The sequence below is a fragment of the Mus caroli genome, chromosome 3 (assembly GCF_900094665.2).
Source record: "Mus caroli chromosome 3, CAROLI_EIJ_v1.1, whole genome shotgun sequence".
NCBI classification, from domain to species: domain Eukaryota; kingdom Metazoa; phylum Chordata; class Mammalia; order Rodentia; family Muridae; genus Mus; species Mus caroli.
Genome location: NC_034572.1, coordinates 137264694 through 137281421, shown reverse-complemented (window position 1 = coordinate 137281421; position 16728 = coordinate 137264694).

Below are 16728 nucleotides of genomic sequence, written 5' to 3'. Positions count from 1 at the left end.
GAAGAGAGAGAGAGAGAGAGAGAGAGGTGGGGTAGGGTAGGGTAGGGTAGGGTAGGGTGAATCATGTATCTTTCTTGAATTAACCATTTAGCCAAACAGAACCTTGAATTTCTCATCTTCCTACCTTTAAAGTGCTGGGATAAGAGTGTACCATGCCTGTTTTTATGTGGTGTTGAGAGTTGAACTCAGGGCTTTGCTCACATTCTGCAAATGTTCTACAACTAAACCACATCCCCGGCCCCTTTGTGACACTCTTTAGAGAGCTGGCTATGGTGACCTGGCTGCACACCATAGAATCAAAATCCACCACAGGCAGAATTCTAGAGGAGGTGACATTTTTTTTCTTGTTACATACCTCACACTCATTTGTGTTTCCCTTTAAACTTGGGGCTTCTTAGACTTGTCCAGGAACTTCTAGTGATATTTTCTGCCTCCAAGTCCCCTACCCCAACTGTAAACCTGGTTCTACTTATATTCTTTTAGGAATGTAGCTCTTCATTAGGTACTCAAAACTATATTCAGTATTGTATTCCCATCTTTCTCAGACTCTATGAACTGAAACAGCTACAGAGCAGGTCAATACTGCTCTTCTCTATGTCCGTGCTTGTCTCAGGATATCTACCACACACTGGCTGCCATGATAGTAAGAACTTTCTACTTGAGAGTGTATCTTGGCCTCAGGAAAAATACATGTGTTAGCAAAAAATTCTGGAAAGTTCTAAGTCTAGGATGAACTTTTTACCTATGACTTGTGGAGTCCATGGAACACTACACCTAGGGCATTCATGTGCACACGCACGTGCGTGTGCGCGCGCACACACACACACACACACCATGTCCATTTGGTGAGACACTCTCAGATGAGCCCTCTAGTCTCTCAAGAGCCCTCAAAGGGACCAAGAGCAGTTGCTTACACTGTGATTCCCCTCTTATCAAAGCTAGCGTTGCTGATGTTCCCCAATGACCTTGGTGTTCCCTGAGATTGCTACCCAAACTTGTTCTCAGTCCTTGCCTCATTATTTGCCCTGGGGAAGTATCCAAGATAGCACTTGAAGATACTCTTGGAGCAGAGGAGAAATGGAGAGTCAGAGTCTGGCTTGCCTAGTGACCCATGACTGGGGAATGGCTGGCAGGGCTGAATCAAGACTGACTCTTATCCTTCTATGGCTCAGCTTCCATCAAAATGATCTGGCCCTAGTTTTCCAGCTAATCAATTATTTAATATGTAGCTTCTTTTCAGAGAGGATTCAAGATCTTAGAACATAAGCAGAGACTCACTTCTATCAAGCATCTGTGTTTATGGCTTGTTCCATTGAGACTCGGGATTCAGCTTACAATATAATTACATGCCAACTTAATACATTAATTATGTAATGCTACTGTATTAAAGTGGTGATATGTAGTATGCCCCAGAGGTGTTTACACTTTGCAAGGGGGCATTGAGATTGTAATGCCTTGACTTAAAGAATTTAAAGGGCTATCTCTGTAATTTTGAGCATCTGGGGTTGAAGACGCTCTCTCCGAGCTCTGCGATGAATTTCGCTGCATCTTTTATGTATCTAGCCATTTGCCTACCATGCCTCGTGACTCTCCTTGTTAGCTATCTAATCATCAAAGGGATGCCTTTGGAATGGGAAGGTAAAGTTCACCCTTGAAGTGTTCTGGCCTGTCTTTCCCTTGAGCAACAACACACCAGCCTCTTGCCTTTACCTACCTGGCTCACCAGGGGATGTGAAGACCTGTTTACATTGCCCTGGCTGCTCAGCCAGTAAAAGGGAGATAACTCTTGATCCAGCTTGCTTTCCAAGGGTGATGGGAAGATAAACGCCCACAAAGGCCTGCAAACTCTTGGGATGAAAGGCGCTCTGTAAATAGAGCATGGTTTAGGATGATTATGTTTTGATAGGGTGGCTCTCAGGCTTACGCCAGGAGAGGAGTGTTTGGAGAGAGGGCAGAGTCCTTTATAGCCACCCTTCTCCCACTTCATCATTTAGCAGCTACCTCTAGAATTGTCATCCTTTCTGCCCACTGAACTTAGCTTTCATTTTTATAAGGGCTGGGAGGCTTTTATGTTTTTACCCTTCACAGTCTTCAGATTCAGAGGTAGGTTTTACAAACACACATGCACCATGTTGGATGGCTCTTCTTGGGTTGGGGTGGGCTCAAGGACCAAACCAGTAAGCCAACATATCAGCGGATCCTCTGGGCTGGAAACTATTTTCTCTCCTCTGTGTGGGAATGGCCTGACACACAAGCAAGAATCATCTCTTCTAGAGCCAACGAGCTTCACAGTTTTCCTTTTTGTGACAGAATTGGAACTCGGCAAAAGCAAAACAAAACCACCATAGAAAAATAGCCTCTCCTTCCCAAATTAATTCTTTCAGTTTATGCTCCTAACTCCATAAAAATGTGCTTTAGCTTTTGAAGTTTTTATTAATATTTATAATGCCCTTTTGGTTGCCCTTGAACCTCACGGAAATAAAGCCCTGATATAAAATGCCTAGCTGCTAGGTGGATTGTAGTGCACCTAAACTCAATCATAAGCTTTGAAGTTTATACATATGCATATATTTGACTTTGCTTTGTTTTTCTCCCCACTCAGGGTTCCTGATGTGGGAGCGTATATTTTAAACACTATATTTTTAAGGGCAGAATTTAATAGCTGATATTTTAATTTTGAGAGTAATGCATACTTATAAGAACATACAGATGCGCATGTAGGAACAGAAGGAAAACCCCATCCTTAATCACGCATTCTAAAACCCCAGTGTCGAGCAGCCATCCCTATGTTTTAAATCTTTTAAAATTAGGGCCCTGTGACTTGGAGGAATTGCAATGGTCTTAAAAAGCCAGGAACCACTCATATTCCCCTCTTTTTATTTCTGAAGAGCGAAGTGATAAAAATTGTAGAAAATTTCAAAGAATATAGTTAACTGTCTGGTTAGTGAAGGGAGTCCCTCCATTCTAGGAACATGAGGACCAAGTGTTCTCTATCCAACCCCATTGGGGAAGAAGAATTAACACTGCCTTCAGTTTCCTTCCTTCAGGAAGGAAAGGTGATGTGCTTTTTCTGTATGTGAGAATTCATCCTGAAGACTACACACACCTTATACAGAGGAAGAAACAAGGATACTTACTGTCTTTTTTGGTTTCCTTACCATGTCCAAATGTAGTCTGTCTGGAGCCTGCTCTCCAGCCCCTGCTGCTCTTTGCTTGGGACAGTATCTTGTCCTCCCCAGAGCTAAGCTTTCCATAGACAGGTGCTGGAGTCTAATGTGAGCTCACCATTAACACAAGTATATATCTCTTCTTATGCGTCTATCCCTACTCCCTTTGACAGTAAAAACCCTTCTTAACAAAACCAAACCCTCGCACTACCCCAAGTTTATCCTCAAAAGGGAAGCCACATTTAACACTTAATGTATTCCTTTCAGACCTGCACACTGCAGATACAAATACGCATGGCACTCCAGTCTTCCCATTCCCCTACATGGTACTGTGACAGTTTTCTTTTATCAAGCAATGTCCCAGAGCCATAATTTTGAATGAGTGCACGTAAAATATCCACTGCTTAGTCATCCTATGTGTGAAGACTTCTCCCTCGTGTTCCTAGGGTGGAGGGCCTCCCTTCACTAACCAGGAAGGAGACAGTGATGGAAACATGTGACTGTCTCTCCCCTTCCCCTACCCCGGGGCCAGCACAGGGTAACTTCTAGGGCAGCTGGGCATCTGCTCACTCACTTCCCACAATAATCCTTTGAGGAGCAGAGGCTCTGAAGTTCCTTTTCCTGGAATTGCTAGAGGTTCTCACATATGGTAGCTCTTCCATTGGGAAAGGTCGTGTTCTTTAGGCATCCTCCTGCCTCAGGGGCAGGCCTGCTGTCAGTGGTAGGGTTTATTGGGAAGGAAAGGGTTAGAGTTGCGGCCCACCACGCTGGCTGCTTCTTCAGCCATCTTCAAGCAGTCTTTGTGAGTGTGTACAGCTGTTCACCTCTTGGGTTCCTGTGGCGGGTTCTGGTGTCTTAACTCTGATGGTGGCAAAGAGGGAGTTGAGGGTGCAATTAATTATGCCCCTGCACCTCAGTGAATATGACGATCGTTAGCATTTGCTAGTATTTCTTCTGTGCCAGGCTGTATCTCTCCCTGTAATGCACCCACTAAACCCAGGCAGTGGTGTTACTGGTATTACTAACTTAGGCATGGCCAGACTAATGACTGCTGAAATCCTTGTGCCAACGGCAGAGCTGGTTTTCCTGGTTACCTTCCATTCATTTCATATCAGAAAGACTACGTAAACTTTTCTGCACAGCCTTGGTTTGAGCTTGTAGGCTCTCCTGGGTGTCTCTCTCTCTCTCATTATTGAATCTGTCATTCTCTTTTAGAATATCTTACCGTTACTACAAATGCCTTTTAATACAATTTATAGCAACCTTTAGCTGTTGAGAAGGTTTCTGCTTTTAGTGCCGTGAGATCTTTTTGACTTTCCTTCATGACTTAACTCTGTCTCAGCTTTTGTGCTTACAAGGACCCTACCCATCTGGTAGATTTGCATCTCTAGTTTACCTGGGTCCCTATGGTTTTATTTTTATTTTATTTTATTTCATTTTAGGGTTTTTTTTCAAGACAGGGTTTCTCTGCGTAGCCCTGGCTGTCCTAGAACTCACTCTGTAGACTAGACTGGCCTCGAACTCAGAAATTCGCCTGCCTCTGCCTCCCAAGTGCTGGGATCAAAGGTGTGCGCCACCACTGCCTGGCCCTACGGTTTTATTTTAAAAGCATGATGTTTACCAAATTATTTCACATGAAAGAACCTTTCCTTAATCTTTTGTTATTGTTTTGTTTTAAAGTGAAAGGTCAGTTGATTTAGGACCATCCTTTCTTCACAGGATTCTAATGCATTATACCAACGCGGGCCTTGGTATCAGTTATATGCAATGCGGTGGTGCTTCTGTAGGCCAAATTTTCACACAAGCCTTATGATACGTGTTAGGCTTTAGACGGGTAATCCAGTAGTAAACTGTGCCTAACTAACTTGTCAGCAGTTGGGTGAAAATGTGTAAGTGCTTTCTGTACTGAAGTAGTAGTATATAAGATGTGTGAACTGTTCTTTCAAAGCTCACAAATACTGATAGGATAGTTTCAATTAAGTCCCTAAGTCAAAACCATCTTATCAGCATCCTAAAGAGCTCTACGCTTTATGCAGTTTAATGGTCGTTATTAGTCACATAGTGGTTCTGCCTGGTTCCTGTACTGTGCAGGCTAATTTTTAAACATTCTAAGTTTGTATTTTTTCCTTTTCTTCTGTCTTTTGCCTACTCTTTGTGTTATTAACATTTCTAGTTTTCTATGCCTGGTAGGTTTTTGAATGTGTGTGTGTGTGTGTGTGTGTGTGTAAGTTCCTCGGTGCATAGGCTGTGACAGCCAAAGGCCAGCTGCAGGTGTCTTACTCAGTCCTGCTTCGCTTTGCTTTTCTCTTGACAGAGTCTCTCATTGAACCTGGAGCTTTCTGATTAGCTGGACCACCAGACCTGTGAGCCCCTGGGGACTTTGAGCTTTAACCCTTGAGGGCCTGGGTCACAGGCACATACTGCCCCATTGGGTCTTTAAGTGTGCATGATGGGGAGCTAAGGAGTTGAACTTGGGTCTTCACGTTTACTTGGGAAGCACGTGACCTCTCCAGCTGTCTGTCTGTTTAGCCATCTCTCCAGCCTCATGCCAACATTTTAATTTAAAAAAAATTTAATTCATATGTATCATTTTAAAATTCAGTTTGTAGATGAATTTTGTTTCTTGAAAAAATTTGGAGCCTTGATATTGTAATGAAGACTTTAAATCTATTTACGTTTATTTTTAGAGCTGACACCGCTGGTTTTTTGTCATCTTGCTTTATGTCCTCCCCACTTCCTTCCTGATTCTTTATTTCCTTTATTCCCCCCTTTACCTGATATATGGACTAGATTTTCTTCACATTATCCTACTTAGGATTGCCCTACCTGCATTTCTCTGAAATTTTAATTAGCATATATAATCCTATATTTCCCTAATCATGCCAAGAATGAAACAATCTCTTGACCTCTTGTTTGCTAGATGATATAATTAGCATGCAGCAACTTTTTGAAAATGATCTATGATCATGAAAAAATAGTTTTTTGGTTTTTTTTTTTTTATACTATGAAACAACTTTGGTACCTTTCCTTCATTTTAGGAGCTGGTGAATATTGCTAAGTTATGGAAGATGTTGGTGCATAATCTTAAGTGTTCAATATCATCCATTCCAAGTGTTTCATCACTGGAACGAAACCACAGAGGTCTCGGTGACTTTGAAGGACTTGTTCTAGGTCCCTAACTTAAGGAGCAGCATTATACTTCAAAGACAGGTATCCCCCAAACTCAACTCTTGCTATTTCTATTGTACTATGTATGTCACTAGAAGCAGTGGAGACGGTGAGAAAGCTTGAAGTTATTTGGGACTGGAGGACAAGTGAGTAGAGGAGAAAGGATTTGAAGCCACAGAGAGAAAGGTGGTAGCATTTGATTTAGAAAAAGGGGAAATATATAGCTATAGCTTCAACAGAAATATAAAGAAAACGTATAGACTTTCCCTGTCTGCCTGTGTCATCTCAGGAGGGGTCTGAAGTTGCTGAGATGCTCTGCTGTGATAATGAGTCTCAGAAGAGGCCTGAGTTTGAGCATCTTTGGGTGATTTGGCTCCTCCTGTGCCGGGATTTTCCTTCTGTTCGCTTTTATTGAGTTTTAATAAGAAACCATCTGGTGGAATATTTTGGACTTAGGTTGATATTTAACATGCAGAACAGGCTGGTTTCAAGAGTGACTATTTAGCCACCAAATAAAATAAAAAATAAAGGCAGTGATTATAGCCCAAATAACACCATGCTTTAATCTTTCCTGATTGATGTAAAGATTCTGGTCAATTATCTTTTAGTCGAGAAACAAAATCTTTGGGGGGACCATCAGCTCAGAAAAATTCTGGCATGAGGAAATGGCTAGCTTTTCTCCTCAATATCAGAGATTCCGGAACTCAACCCACTAGACCACATGCCCTGCAGGAGGCAGAGGAGAGAGGCAAGCTGGAGTTCAGCTTCCATGAGCATAGATGGCTCCTGGGCAGAGCAACAAAGTAGTCCTCATTTATGTAGGACCCAGTTCATCGCTAAAGTGTTTCATTCATTTCTTTCTTTCTTTATTTTTTTTTCTACCAAATACAATGACTACCTGCTAAGATATTGAGATGACTGAAATGAGACAAGCTAGAAAGATGGCCTGCTTGAGCCTTATAAGTTTTTAAAGCTTTTCTTTGTCAGGGGGAGAGGTTGGTGTCCAGATATTCTGAAGGATTCCATTGCTCTTAATCCATCTTCCCTCTCCCCATGTGTCTTTTCACACCAAGGAGTATGGTCACTGTTGGGATAACCCTGTGGATAATGTTATTAGATCCATTTTAAAGACAAAACCTCAAACATACTTGAGGTCCTATACAAAATATCTCTCGAAACTGGAAAATAGCCATTGTGCCTGTTCTTCCTCCGTTGCATGGAACCCTCAGCTCTGTACAGGGTGTAATTAGTTGTCTGTTTATACGTATGGTCTGGGTGATGCTGATATTTAGATATGACTCGTTCTCTCTTTAGCACTATTCCAGGCGGATTTGACTCTTGCAAACAGTTGTAACTCATCTTCACATGGGACACTTGTGCTGGCTAGTGTCATGTCAGTGACATACAAAGTGGAGTTATCTGAAAGGAGGGAACCTAAATTGAGGAAACTCCCTCCATAAGCTTTGGCTGAAAGGCATATTTTAGTTAGTTATGATAGGGGAGGGCCCAGCCCATTGTGGGTGGTTCCATCCCTGGACTGGTGGTAATGGGTTCTGTAAGAAAGCAGGCTGAGCAAGCCATGGGAAGCAATCCAGTAAGCAGCATCCCTCCATGGCCTCTGCATCAGCTCCTGCCTTCAGGTTCCTGCCCTGCTTGAGTTCCTGTTCTGACTTCCTCCAATGATGGACTATGATCTGGAAGTATAAGCTGAATAAGCTCTTTCCCAACTTACTTTTGGTCATGGTGCTTTTTCACAGTAATAGAAACCCTGACTAAGACAGTATTACTGTTAGTCCTTGGAATCTTTCTAGTACATGTTCAGTTTCATTAAGTACATCTCCATGTTCAATTTCATTAACTTTTTGGACTCATGTCATTCTCTCAATATAGTATAAGGCTGGCTACTGGGGCTTAGGTCAAGCTCATATACTTTCCATGTCATGCAATCTTATGGACTCTACTTCATTTGGATGCAGGATGATTAAATTTGAATGGAATACCACTACTGGATCTGTCTGTCCTACTGATTTTTAGGATTTTAATCCAGTTTCAAAATAGAAACCATGGTTTGTGGCTATGAATTCAGTGGCAGTGTGCATGTCTAGCAGATGTAACAGCCCAGGTTCGATCCCCAGCACTGTAAATCAAACACTTGATACCATGATATCATCAGCTTCTCTTTTCCCACACATTATTTATAAATATGTTTTACAATATATTATGTCAAATGACCATATGACGACAAAGGTCAAATAGCTTGTATTACACCTTTGCCTGACCCATATATTTGTTCCATTGCACAGAGGCCTGGATACAAGGTTTGGCCATCCTCTGGTCTAAGAGCATGGTGACAGTGCTGACCCTGCAGAGTGGTCCCAGGAGGCTAAGGCTGTGATTCCCAGCCTCGCTGCTCACCGAGAGAGATCAGGAAGGCTAGGTGGATGCTCTAGCTTCAGTCAGGCAACTGAATCAGAATCACAAAAGTCCTTAGGATCTGAGTTGTAAACCAGCTCATTGTTCAGTTCAATCTCTAGTCAGGACAGCTGCTCACCTTGATTATTGTATGTGTGTGGATGTACACGTGTGCCTGCGGCACTAAACAGGACCATCTTACAATGAGACAGAATTCTTTGTGCTCTCCTAATAAAGTGAGAGATAAGTTTAGCATTCTTTGTGGCTTAAGGTACATGAATAAGTGCACTGAGTTAGCTGGAAGAATGGAGAGAAGCACTGCTTGTGTGTGTGTGTGTGTGTGTGTGTGTGTGTGTGTGTGTAGGTGGGGGAGCAAAATGCCTGACTCTTACCCTAGACTTGCTTTCTTTATATTATGCTATCTTTGATATTTATATACTATATGAGCATATACACACATATATGTTACCTATATTTTTTCCACATTTTCCCTTAGAAGACCTAGATTACATATTGGTAGTATCTTCCTTCTTGGCCACTAAGACGTACACTAGAATTTGAGAAGCTCTGTGTTAACTTACAGCAGTCAGGAAAGCATTGGCAGCACAGGCAGACAGCATCATTAGCTGCTACACTGAGAGAAGTAGAGCTGGCAGATGAGAGATCATGTGGTGGACCACACAGGCCTCAGAACAAATCCCAATTTCTCTGTGTGATTCTGGGCAATCCCATTCTCCAATTTCCGGTTCTATAAAATAGACAAAATAACCCTTTACTTCTGGTTGTTTGGTTAAATAGTTTATACGTGGCATCTTATAGTTGGTAACTAGTAATCATTTTCCAGTTGTAGAGTCCTTCGTAAGTGCCGTGAGTTAGTACCACGGCCACTCAGGCTGAGTCTTTCCTTTTCCATTAAACTTTTCTGGAAACACCCTCGTAGACACTTCCGGACATGTGTCTCTTCAATAATTCTAAATCCTGATAATAGGGATGAGCAATCAACTGGGGATTTGTTTGTTTTCAGTGCCCTCCTCGAATCTAAGCCCCTTCTGTAGTAAGCATTTACACTGACCTACAAGGTCCTCTAACCAGTTTGATCTTCTTTCTATCAGACAGAAATGTGCTCTCCTTCCATGGTCCACACACTTTCAGGTTTGCTTTGTCATTAAACTTAAGGAAGGACTTTAGAAAGCCCTTCACTGTGTATGTATGTATGTATGTATGTATGTTTGTGTGTCTGTGTGTATGTGTGTATTGTGTGTGTGTGTATGTGTGTATATGTATATGTATATATATATATATATATATNTGTGTGTNTATATATNTNNACACACACANACACACACACACACACACACANATATATATATATATATATATATATATATATATATACACACACACACACACACACACACATTTTTTCCTGCCAAAAATGCTGTCATGAAAACACTGTATTGCTTATGGAATTTGAGCTCCATACTCTGAGGTTGGACAGTTTCCCACACTCTCAGTTTTAACAGTAGCAATGTTCTAGTCTACTCCTGCACCTTGACAACACTTATGCCTTGTCTTAGAATAGTATCTCAGCACCCTTCAGTCTGTTTCTGCTATGCACACAACACTCTTTTTCAGGTACGAGAATGAGGCTAAGCCACAGCCCAGGGCTTGAGATTCCGGCTTAAGCCAGTTGTTGCCAGTATCTCCTGCTCCCATCCTCAAACACTGCTACTTGATTGAATGAATATCTCTTATGCCATACTTGTGTAAGTTAGAATGTATCTGCTGCAGGTCAGTATTGCACTGAAATGGATCATGGCACTCTGTTAACAGCACTGCTTTAGCCTCCACTGACTTCAGTCCATGTTAACAGGACAGCAACTTTATTCTCTTATAAATATGTGGGTGTATGCAAGAATCAGATAATTGATGTACCGAACTTACAAAAGTCATAAGAACTGTGTGATTATTTAGATTGCAAAGAGATCTTTCACTCTTGGATATCCCTTTAAAAATAGTAGCAGTGTCTTTAGTGGAAAAGGCTTTTGAATGTCTTTCATATACATGATCTCATTTGTTCATGTCAATATTCCTATGAACTAAGTGGGGCCATGACTATTATCTGCATGCTTTATGGCTTAGTCGTTTGATATGTGATTTCCTCTACAAAAAGTCAGCCCATCACTTCCTTAGAAAGCACAATGGATTGTGAGAGCATGCCTCACTCCATTTGCTCATATATATGTCTGGAGAGTGCCATGATTATCTCTTGCCATGTAACAAATTACCCCCAAATTTAATGGTTTAAAATGTCATCTCAGTACATCTTACATTTTTTGTTTGGTAGTTTAACCGTAGTAAGCTGGGTAACCTCTGATTTCTGTGGAGTCACCTGCGATCACCTGGCTTGGTACTCAGACCTGGAACTGAGGTCTAGCTGAAGTACATAAACCAAGACGGCTTTTTACTTGTTGAGTTTAGTGCCTTGACAGGGATGCTCAGAAGGCTGGGATGTCAACTCGGACACCTATGCAGACTTGGGCTTCTGCAGATGTTACATGGAGAACCTAAGCAGATTCAGCTCCACTTCAGTTCTGTCATATTCATTCTGTCTGTCTGTCTGTCCGTCTGTCTATCTCTATCTATCTATCTATCTATCTATCTATCTATCTATCTATCTATCTTACTATATAGCCCAGGCTGGCCTTAAAGTTGACATCTGCTTACCTCATTCTATACCTGCTAAGACAACAGGCTTGCATTATCATGCTATATTCTCAAGACCACAGAAAGCCATGGAAGGGACCCAATGCATCCTACTCCTCAGTGCAAAGGGTATTTATTAGAGAATTTGTTATAATCTTTAAACCCCGACAATCTCCTTCCTGTGCTGGAATGCCATCACCCTAGCTAAAGAACTCTTAAGTTCTCATTTTGTAATAGCAACAGGACCCAGGCAGCATTGGGCTTTGGCAGGAGATCCAGGATCTTGTCATTCCAAGGAGTCTAGTATGTTCCTGTGAGTGTGGTTCCTTCCAACCTCTGAAGAAAGCAACACATTAGGTGGTACCTATTCTCCAACATGCAGTGTTGAGACATGATGAATGCAATGAATGTTCTTACACAGAAATGGGGAAAACGGAAGCACGCCTTTGTCTGTACACTGTCTGAATAATTGCTCACTACCACAGTCTTCTTTGCTTAGCACAGTAACATAATAAAATAATATACATAATTATATATGATACATAATTAGTATTTATTCTTTAGCCTATTTTGTTCAATCTGTAGTATTTTATAAACGCTAAAAATAATCATTTGGTACTTCTGGTATTCCTTTCAGTCATTAAAATGTAGCCAAATTCATTACTTTAATGTGTGTGTGTATGTGTGTGTGTGTGTGTGTGTGTGTGACAACTTTATATAATCCAAGATATTTCAAATTCACTATGTGGCCAAAGCTGGCCTTTAACTCCCGATTCTCCTGTCAAATCTTCTAAAGCATACTGGTTGTATTTTCTACTATCTAGATTGCCACGGGCAATATCATTAACATTTTTGCCACTTCAGAAGCAGGGCACTGGCTCCCAATAGTTATCATTATATAATTATATGATTAATCACTAGAGTCCTTCTTGGGTCCACCCACCTTCATGAGCTTCTGCCCACTTTCTAGTTCTAAAATAGGTGGGCTGAGATCTTGCTGTGACAACATTCCACAGCCAAGTATCAGGTTTGATTTTTTTTATTGTTTATTACTACATATTAAGTTACTCTTACACATGGTCATCAGTAATCACTCTTTTACAGTATTAAGAGTTTGTTGCTTGGGAAGTAGACATAAGGCTCTGCAGGGAAATTGTTCTTCTCTTTGACAAACTGACTGAGATCATTTGGAAATGTTTGGCAGGTGGCTAGGTCTGTTAGGAGGGTCAGGATAGACTTCCAATACTCATGACAAGGTAAGTTTGTCTGGAAGGTGGGTCCTAGCTGGGACTGTGTACTGGAGTATCTGTCTGTACATGGCCTCTAGTAGGGTGGCCTTAGACTTCTTACATGGTGGCTCAAGGTCCTAGAGAGAGTATCCCAAGCGGTCAGAATTAGAACCTGTCTATTTCCTAAGGCCTAGAACAGCATTGGCTCAGCTTCGCTTCTGCTCTGCTCTATTGGCTAAAATAGTCAGAGTTCCCCCAGACTCACGGGCATGATAGACCTCATGTGTCTGTGAGTAGAAAAATAACCTCTAGCTTTTCATCAGACTTACAGGGATGCCTGATTCAATGGAGCAATTAGACATCAGACCATCAGAGTTCCGTCTCCTCTCCTTCCCTTGCTCCATGCCTCTGAGCTGATTCAAATACCTCAGTACTGGTTCAAACCATAAGCCAAATGGGGATGGTGTTACCTGTTGTCACTCAGTGGCTCTGGGGCATGTGTGTTGTGGCTCTCTTCAAATAATTAGCATTCAGAGAGCACATTCTAAATTGCTATAGGAAGTAGAATAATGAATTACCATAACTAATTGGGCCATTAAAAAGTTTCAGCATTTTTTATATTGAGAGACAAAATTGGGTCTCAGTATTTATTATATAGTATTAGCAGGGCTACATAGAAACAGGTACACACAGAACCCCTATATATCAAGCACAGAACTGCATGTCCTAATATGTATTCCCTCTGTCTTTCCTGTGCCAGGTAATATACATTTCTAACGGAATCTTTGCAGCATCCTTTTGAGGAAAGCAGAATTATTAACAGCTTAATCATAGTTCTCTGAAACATTTTAGTTCTGGAGTTTAAATTCTAACATATCCTTTGCATATTTATGCATAATACATCTTAAAAAGAATCTAATGAAAACTTTAGTAGAGTCTGTAGGGGTTTTGTTTAAGTTCTATGGAAACTGTCCCTTTTTACTTTGTACAAATATTCTTGCAAAATGAGATAAAAGCAGATCTATGAAGATATCAAAGTGAAATAACTAGAGGGAGATTTTAAAAAAGGACATAGAGAAATGAGAAGCCGTTCGTTTTACTCACAGCAGCTGGATGGAAGACGGGTGGTTGTCTCAGTGAGTCAGAGGTTGGGTGGTTGTCACAATGTTGTGCAGAGGATGGGTGGTTGTCCCAGGGGCTCAGAGGATGTTTGGTTGTCACAGTATGTGCAGAGGATGTTTGGTTGTCACAGTATGTGCAGAGGATGTTTGGTTGTCACAGTATGTGCAGAGGATGTTTGGTTGTCACAGTAGATGCAAAGGAGGTCTGGAAGCCAAGGATGAGATGAGTAACCTTGAAAAGGTAGTTCCTTCCCTTGGACCGAAGTTTCTTTTACTGCCTTAGGAGAGAATGGAACTGGAGACCCTGTATAACTCATGTCAATGACAGTGTCCATTGACAACTCCATGTAACGGCAATGAAAAGCTGGATCCAACAAATCTCCCTGGTAAGGAAGTGGCAATGTAGGTTGGAAGGTAAGGTTAGAAAATGTAATGTTAAATTAGAAAAAGTCAAGCACATGAACTTCTGACTTGGAAGATAACAATTAACACAGTGGCCCTGGAGAATGATAAAGCCAACAATGGCGGAGAATTAATATAAAATTAATACTGAGATGGGACATCAATAAGATCATTTTCAAAAAGTCTAATCATTTCTTTCTGCAAATGTTTGTTGAGCCTCCTGTGTATTAGGTATTAAGAGTATAGTGCTATCAAAAACTCTCCTCTGTGATGGAACTTACACTCTAGGTTGGAGAGTCAAGGCAATATATAAGCCTAATAAGGAAATTACAGGGTGTGTCTTGTATGTGCTCAGGAGAACAGCGTACAAGAGAAGGAAAGAACGTGGATGGAAGACTTCACTTTGAGATGGTGAGGGAATGAACTGTGGTTACTCTGTCTCCTACTTCCTGGAGGAAGTGAGACCTCAAAGGATAGTGTAGGCAGGGGCAGCTAGTACAGACAGAGGAGCTTCGATGGAATAACCAAAACAAAGCATAGCAGGAACCGATTCCATGAGAGGAGGGTAGTGTGGCCGAGAGCAGACAAAAGACTTCAGTAAATGTCACACAGAGAATGGTAGCAGTTAGAAGCAATGGAGAGTGTTGGAGATCTGGGTATATTTGAAGGTGGAATCAAGATTTGTTGGATGGCTAGGACTTAGGGTAGGAGAAAAGAGGAGCAAGAGAAACTTTGTGGGGATTTGTTCTATTTTAAACATTTTATGTTATGTATATAGGTGTTGTGCTTGAATGTATGTCTGTACACCGTGTGAATACATTGCCCACTCAGATCGATCACATGGGAATTTTAAATGATCCAAGAATGGCCAGTTGCTCAAATGAAGTCAGTGAGAAGAACAAGTCATGGTGTTGTGGATGGAGCTAGAAGGATTTAGTTTAGACATGTCAGGCACTGGATGTGTCTTTGGTATCAGTCCATGCTTGGATCATGCTTGTGGTCATGATACATGGATATGGATGTCGGTAGAGAGAGCTGGGCTACAGGAATAAATTTATTATACCCAAGATATCAGGTTAAGTTTCCAGTGGTGTAGAAAAATAGAAGAGAGACAAGATCCAGCTCATCTAAAGGGAGGTGAGCACATTTTCAGTGGCTCCCGGCCGACCGGATTCTTCCCTGCCATGTGTCGCTCGAGGTCAGTTGAATGTGCTTCTGTATGCTCTTCTCGGTCTGCGTCTGAGGAAAGACTCTACACCTACTCTCTGGGTGGAAGGAAAAGAACAATGGCGGAGTCACGTGATGCCCACCAAGCTCCTCTCTGGAAGTGGTAATTGTTGCTTTTGCTTACATTTTATTATTGAAGCTCAGTCCATACCAAAACCTGATGTCAACGGGATAAGAAAGTACACGCTTCTTTTCAGAAGGAAAACAAATAATTTGGAACAATCATATAATTAGCTACAAATTTTTCCAGGTGTAGCAGGAAAAAAAAATCCTCCTCAAACAATACAATGGGGCAAATTACCTCTTCTCAACCATGATTGACATCTAGCCCTCGGGGGTAACCTCAAGGAGATTAGACACTTAGGATGAATTTCTGGGTATAATTTTACGTCTGGGCCTGAGGGTTATTTAGCTTTAGAATTTAGAAAATACCCGACCTTTAGGGAGTCGAAGCATGCATTTCATCACAGATGTTATGGACATTATAATTGTAAAAGGAACCGTGCCCAATTTTATAAGATACATAATATAAGCTGAGAGAGCAAGTCACATCTAGATCTGTCATTGGAGATGCTCTTATCGTCTGCATTCTCAGGACCTACTTAAAAATAAGACGAAATAAGAAGCAATAGGAGGAAGGAGCTGTGCTGTCAACTCAGTAAGAGGAAAAAAAATACAAATTTGGTAAAGAATTCTTTATTCTTTGTCTACCAGGGGGGTTTTCAGAGCTGAACAAAAAGCTTGGGTGGTTTTCTTCATAATGCTATGCTACCAAGCTTCAGGGTTCATGACTTCCGGTGCCCCGCAGGAAGCAATGATGTGAACGCCTAGCCATGGTCTCATGTCAGTGAGAAAGAAGACTGGGAGCGAACCCCAGGACCCCTCCTGTGCCCCAGCTGATACAGCCCGGGTCTGCGGGCTTCAGTGGCTCCATGCTTCCTTCCATTAACACAGGAGACATAGTTTTATCTTAATGAATCTTTTCCTTTTTATTTAGGAATATGTGATTGTGACCACTGACAAAGAACGTGCCAAGGACTTAGTCAGAGCCCAAACTTGCACCGCTGCAGGGGTTTTCTCCTCATAGATTTGTCCAATGACCCAGCTCAGGAGAAAAGAGTCAGGTGCTCTGTTCCCAGTGGTAGCTCACTTCCCACGCGCTCACCACTGGTGCCCTCATTAGGATGTTTTTCTTCCTCCCAGAAGTTTTCTTTCTTTCTTTCTTTCTTTCTTTCTTTCTTTCTTTCTTTCTTTCTTTCTTTCTTTCTTTCTTTCTTTCTTTCTTTCTTTCTTTCT